General features: G+C 33.3%; 1 protein-coding gene across 6 annotated transcripts in view; it reads right to left on the bottom strand.

The window, feature by feature from the left end:
- Window positions 1-5,693: 5,693 nt before the first annotated feature.
- The window catches only part of LOC145260668 (UPF0669 protein C6orf120 homolog), a 42,224-nt gene continuing 40,783 nt past the window's right edge, over window positions 5,694-7,134 (bottom strand). For all 6 annotated transcript variants that reach the window (XM_080119022.1, XM_080119024.1, XM_080119019.1 and 3 more), the window contains one exon: window positions 5,694-7,134. This exon is cut by the window's right edge and continues 2,607 nt beyond it. The gene's annotated coding sequence lies outside the window, so the exon portion shown is untranslated.

Here is a 7,134-nt window from a genome sequence, read left to right as displayed (position 1 = left end):
CACCATTCACCCATGTATGGAGTACTGCTGTCACATTTGGGCTGATGCAGCTGCTACTAGTCTCTCGTTCTGATGCGACCGTAGAAAAATCTACCTATTCCTAATGTCTTAATTTAATTTATGTTTAAAATGTTGGCTGCCCAGCCCCACACTACATGGAAAAAAATGTTCATGTAAAGAAAAAAAATTTAAAATGTAACAAAAAAAAAAAAAAAAAAAATTTTTTTAAAGTAACAAAAAATTTTTTTTAAAGTAACAAAGAAAGTTTAAATTAGTTAAAAAAAAAAAAAAGAAAGAAATGCAAAAAAAACTCATAAAAAGTGCTTTAATTTAAAACTTTTACGAAAATATGAAAAACAAAAAAAAAATTGGTTTTCTTATTAGTTTTGTTCAATTTTGTTTGACAAAAAAAAATGATTTCAAAAAATTCAACTTGTTAATTTTTTAACAAAAAATTATTACAAGAATAAAACAAATTGTTACGGTCCGTGTTTCTTCTTTATTTTCATTATATTTTTTTCTAGAGATTTTATCATATTTATATGTTTTCTCCAGTGTTTTCCTTGAGTAGCGTTGTTGTTGCGCTTTCATAATCAGTGACGCCAGGGAAAAGCTGGCGGTTCACGTCATTTCTTTATTTTTTTACACATGTTCACCCCTTACAAAGCAGATCACCACTTGGACGTAAGGCGCTACTATTTGGGGCCATGTCTAGAAAAGATTAACAAGATGTTTGTTTGTTACATTTAAACTTCTGCATATCAGTACAGCCAGGGAAGCAGGCAGCAGGAAGGGAATTCCAAAGTCTAGCTGTTCTAGAGAAGAAACTGTTAGAATAGAAAGCTTTCTGGCATTTAGGGACAACAACAGTTAAGGGTTCTGAGCAAAGCCAAGCGCTCAGTTAGTTATGTCTGGTTCAAATTCTACGCAAGTACCTCAAGAACTTTTGTTTTTTAATTTCGTTTTCTCCGCCTTACAGTGTTACTTTTGCTCTTCAATAACAACTTGCTGGCATTAATGGACAGTGCAACATTTCATTTTAACCCTTTTTGACTCGAATTATAATGTAGATGATTAAAAAATTATTTGTTAATCTTAGATTGTGGTATACTGAACGTAAGCGATGGACAGTTGCAATCTGGCGTCTACCCAGATACTGAACTGATATGTACAAGGCGTGTTTGAATCAATTCCCACTTTATTTATGCCATTATATTCTTTTATTTATGACTAAACTAACGAGAGGTACCCGGCGTTGCCCGGGTGTTTGGAGGTGTGTGTGGAAACTCCGGGGGTGGGGGTTTTAAAAAAAAAAAAGTAGGTACGAACCCTTGAGGCAAAGTTGTAAATTGAAGTGTGAAAAAAAAAAAAAAACAAACATGCGACGATAACCATTGCCCACCGCGACATGCTAACGGAAACACGTTTGAATTTATTTAATTACTTGGATTTGGCAGGTGCCCGTTTTAATGAGTTAATGAGGTCAAGTTTGACTGCGGGATAGTATTCATTTACTGCTGAACGCCCCCCCCCCCAAGATGTTATAGGAAAAAGACTAACCCACATGCGGAGAGCGACAAATATTGAATATTTATCTTCCCAAAATCGAGCAAATTAAATAGACAGGCGAGCTCCGTTGTTAACTGTGAGATATTACGATTTATATGTGTTATAAAAAGTTGTGAACCGACCGACCGCTTCTCTGAAAGAAGCCTTTTGTAGACACACAGAAAAAGCGAACATACATACACACACACATGCATACATACACACACACATACATACAAACAAACATGCATACATTTTCGCTTTTCTATTTATAGATGGATTAGTTCAATTAGGTTATAAACGGTCAATTGTGATGAGTGTCCCAAGTTCTTATGCCGATGACACAAAAATTTCTATGTCAAACCCAGAACCTTATATAGCGTCAACATATCCACAGTAACTGCTTGTTTTTACGTCTGAGGGGGGGGGGCAGGGGACTGGTGTTCAACTCAGCAAAAACATTTGTGCTGTTATCCTCTAGATATCTCTATCTGATTCCTGTCCATGGGATTTGGTTTCAAGACACATTTGTGCCATTCTCAAATGTCATAACTATCTAGAAGTAATAGTATCTAGCAATCTCAGGTTTGACGACCACTTGTCATATATATCCATTAGGGTTAATAAGGAGCTTTACGTGTTGCATATCCTGAGCTACCAAATTCCTCATGCATGGCATGAGGCTTTACAAGGTAACAATTCGTCCCCACTTGGAATATAGGTCAGTAGTGTTCACCAGAGTTTGGAAGATGTTCTCCGATTCTTTTGAGCGTCTACAGCATAATGCCATCAGATATATACTACATATTCCCTGCCACCACTCTCTGGAGTATATGATTTGCTTGGATTAGACCTGCTGTCTACTCGCTGGAACGTAACAGTTGCTTCTGTTGCCTATTTTGTGGTTCTTGTCACACTGCAATGCTTAAATACTGCCCTGCGCCTAAAATTCATGTACAAGGGTCAAACCATAAAATTGTTGCCCTAGAAAAGACAACACGATTCCATTTCCGTTTGATGAAAACTGGTTTTCTTTTTTTGTTGCAGACCATCTACAAGTGGGCCAGTTACGTACAAATCCCAAGAGCAATAGGAGCCTTCTATCATGTCTGAAAGTGATACAATGTTCAACACGCGAGATCGGAAATGTGCCACTATATAATTCATGCTCTCTAACGATCCGAGGTATGACAACAGGACCATTGCCAGCACCCTCAAAATGCATAGCTGGATTGACATGAATAACAGGGACATGCCCAGAATGATGAAAAAGTTTCTGGCCATAGTTATGGTCTTTAATTTGGTTTTACGTGGGTGCCATATCTTTGAAGTCGGCTTGAAAGTCAACACCAAAGTGTACTTGGATGTGCCGAAGAGTGTGGTGATCTCCTGGTGTAATCAGGTGGCCGCTGGCAAACCCTGTGTGTGGCAGCAGGACTCAGCGTAAGCCCCCTAGTCCAAAGAGACCCAGGCTTGGTTTCAGGAGTGCTACGACTTTGTACCCTTCTCTCACTGACCCCTCTCCTTCCCCGACCTGAATCCACTGGACTACTTTGTTTGGTTATACATTAATAACATCACCAACATAACCTCCCACAACACCAAAGCCAACCGGATTCCTGCCAGCGCTTGTGGAAAAGGCATGCTGCCAGTTCCAGACCTGTAGTGAGGCAGTGATTGAGGCTGAAGGCAGCTACATTGAATAGATGTCAGCTCTACTACATAATCAAGTTACCTGAACTGACTTTTTTTTAAATAAAAGTTTTAAAATAAAGTTTTAAGTGTTGTTTTCTTTAGGGGCGACAATTTTATCGTTCCACTCTGTATTATATGTTAGACATTGAAACAGCAGAAACCAGTGTAGAATAAATAATAATAATTCAATGAGAAAAGAAATGCACTCAATTCCTAAATTTTAACTGCGGTTTGACATCAAAGTCAGAAATATACAAGGATTGGACGCACTAGCAGCCAAACGGCTTCAACGTTTTAGATTACACCACAAAATGTGTACAGTTTTAATTTAAGAGGAAAAAAAAAACCTCAGAAAATTTAAATTTTTTCCTCACCTCTCATATCCAATTGTCTATATACATACACAAAAAGAACTTTATACACAACCTTTTATTATTTTTTATTTTTCATATATTAAAACAAACATGCATGTACACACACACATTTTTTATATATATATATATATATATATTATATATATCTTACATCAGATTGGCTTTATCCAGTTCTACTTTAAAATATTTAGGAGCCAAGAACAAAATGTTATGAATTCAGATGACATTACAAATTATTAAGTTGGAGCTGGGAAAAAAGAAAAAAAAAAAACACACACACACAAAAAACAAAATAAGAAATCATAGAAAATGAAAAAAAAAAAAATCACAGGAAACAAAAAAAAAAAAATTTTTTTTTAAATCACAGAAAACGTAAGAAAAAATAATAGAAAACAAAAATACAAAAAACGAAAACACACAATAGAAAATGAAAAACAAAAAAAAAAACACAGAAAACGAAAAAAAAAAAAAAAAAAAAAAAAAAAAAAAAAACAGAAAATAAAAAAATGCAGAAAGTAAAGAACAAAAATGAAAAAGAAATAAAAAAAAATGTATTTGAGTAGTTTTTTTTTTTCTTACCTGGTTTGGCAAAAAAAAAAAAAAAAAAAAAAAAAAAAAAAAAAATGGTGACTTATGTTTCTCGTTATTCTGAATTTATATGGTTTTACAGTTTTAATATAAAAACGAATAGTTATCAAGTTAGGCTCGATAATGTGTGTAGAGGGAGAGGTCTTTTCTTTTGGTTTTTATATCTCTGAAAAAGACAAATTAATACCCAAATGTCATAGAAACTGAATAAAACTGATTTCATGTAAGAGTTTTCGGTCATTATTCATATGCTACCGTTACAGGAAACGCCCCGTGCCTATGTTTTATTTATATATATATATATATATATATATATATATATATACACACACACACACACACACACACACACACAATGTCCCAAAATGATCCAACACATTTGTAGGTCAAAAAATAAAACAATTAATTAAAAATATACTTTTTTAAATTTATGTAGAATTTTATATTTTAATTAACTCAAAATTCATTTATATATCTACTATTACCAGTACATATATAAATGGTTTATTTTTCAACAAAAAATTGTCCCACAAATAAAACAGAAAGTGTTACGATCCGTGTTTCTTTTTTATTTTCATTATATTTTTTTCTAGTGATTTTATTATATTTAAATGCACTTTGCGCGGGACTTTGTTGTACACAAGTACCTGCTTCACGGGCACACTTTGCAGTGTGGATGTTGTAAGAACTGCACCGAATATAACTACAACCTTGTAAATGGTGTGCACCATCCCTAGGTGGGAGATCATCATCATGTCAGCTTTGGTCATAATCGGTCCAGTGATGTGGGCTGTACAAGAGTGGTACACACAGACACTACTACTTTATATATAGATTTATGCATTTTTTTAAAGAAATGTTTCAGACTCATTTGATTTTTTTGCATTGTGATATTCGTTGGCCCGCAATATCACCCCAATCTAAATCTCTCCGATTTTTTCTTGTGGGGATATTTGAAGCCAAAAGTATTTGGCCATTTCCCTCGATTTCTTGAAGAATTAAAATGAGCTATTTGTTTTGAAATTGCTGTTATTCCACCCGAAATTATTCATAGTTATTGAAAACGTTTGTGAACATCTACAATCATGCGTTAACAATGATAGGAAACCGTCGGCCGATTTAATATTTAAGACTGTGTGAAATAAAATGGCATTTTACATACAGTAGAACCATGGGATAATTTTTTTTCAGGTTAAAATGTGGAATACAATGTTTCTCCAGCCCCTGGTTGCAGTCTTTTCCCTGCTTTACGGTGTTATTTATATTATTTGATTATATACGTGTAGTATAAACTGTACTGTATTTTTGTTATGAATTTTTAGTGCCGTATCCCGGGGTTCTATTGTACATTTAAAAAATAAAAAAATATTTTCTATTTAATTGTTATTTTTTTTTTTTTTTTTGAACTAACAAATGTGTCAGATCATTTTAGGAAATGAGAGAGAGATTATGACAACATAAATGAAATTAATATAATTTACACTTGAATTTAATTTCAAAAAGTTTTATTATCATGCAATAATTTTTACCTAAAATAACTTCACGGATTTACAATCATGTGTCTGAATTTTAAGGATGAGGATTGATAAGTCATATTATTTGGATTATTCGGACTACTGTAACTTTTGAAGTTCTTCTCGACGAACTCAAGAACTGCAAGGACCCATGGCATAATGGATAAAGTACTTGGTAAAATTCAGTTGTAAAGTTACTCTCTTCCGGGGGTTGAAGGTTTAATACTCAGTGCGGGTGACACTAAAAATGGCTGATGATGGTAACTTGCGTTTTATTCATGCAGATTCCCCAAGTTCGACAAGAAACACTGGAAGAAGGCAGGTACAGTGAAAACATCACTCAAGAACAGTTATCGGAATAATCCAAATTATATCGATTTACAATTGTTTCCAAAAATTTTTACCCGTAAACAAATTATTTGGGATGGAAGATCTTGTCATTTAATGTAATTCTGTTATTAGCGACTTTTTTTTTTTTTTTTGTTAAATTGATTTACAAAACCTATTCTCATCCATTGTTGATTTGTCGAAGATTCTTCATACTCGTAACTAGATTTTCTTTTATGAGTTACAGATGAACTGTCTTTATCTTTTTTTTTTGTTTAACATTTTTTTTTTAAATCAAAAGAAGGCATATTGTCACAGGATTCGTACAAATTTTCAGTGTCCATTTTTCAAGGCTTTCCAAAGTTTTTCAAAGCCTCTCCAGACAAAATTCAAATTTAAAAAAAAAGACAACAAAGTATGATGATATAATGAAAAAAAAAAAAACAAAAAAAAATCATTTTAATTCACATACAAAACAATATGCCTGTTAACAATCACATTTACATTACTTGGCCTTTGGGACAAGATCAAAGTGTAGTATCTGTTCTTCAGATGCTGCACTTCAATTTCTTGTTCTCTGTCAGTGGAGGAGAAATCCTTCACGACTGAGACAATTTTTATTTTTGTTCCTTTTCTCCACATTAAAAAACGACCCTGGTGTCTAACTCTGTCCCGTGGGGAGGCATTGTAAATAGGAACAATCACATTTACATTCCCTGACTCACTCATATTTGTCCAACCAAATGTTATTTTCCCCATTGTAGATTGTTCATTTCACTTAAAAATTTTGAATTTCCAGTATTGTGAATACAAGAGTTACGCCCCTTTATCATGAAACTACCTGATGTTGTATGGAAAACAGATCGTTTCGTGATGAAAGGGACGTAACTCTTGTATCAACAATTTGATATAATTTTGGAACAATGTATTTTGATTCTATTTTCAACATTAGCAAAAATAGTTTAATTATATTTTTATTAGTACTTAAAAAATAATTTAATATTTATTTCAATTTTATTTTTAATACTTCAACACTGGACATAAAGAATACGATTTTCAAGGCCTTTTCAAGAAATTTCGAAGACATT

The sequence above is a fragment of the Euprymna scolopes genome, chromosome 36 (assembly GCF_053919585.1).
Source record: "Euprymna scolopes isolate OS-2025 chromosome 36, ASM5391958v1, whole genome shotgun sequence".
NCBI classification, from domain to species: domain Eukaryota; kingdom Metazoa; phylum Mollusca; class Cephalopoda; order Sepiida; family Sepiolidae; genus Euprymna; species Euprymna scolopes.
The sequence above is the reverse complement of the archived record's forward strand: the minus strand, read 5'-3'. Positions and strand labels throughout refer to the sequence as shown.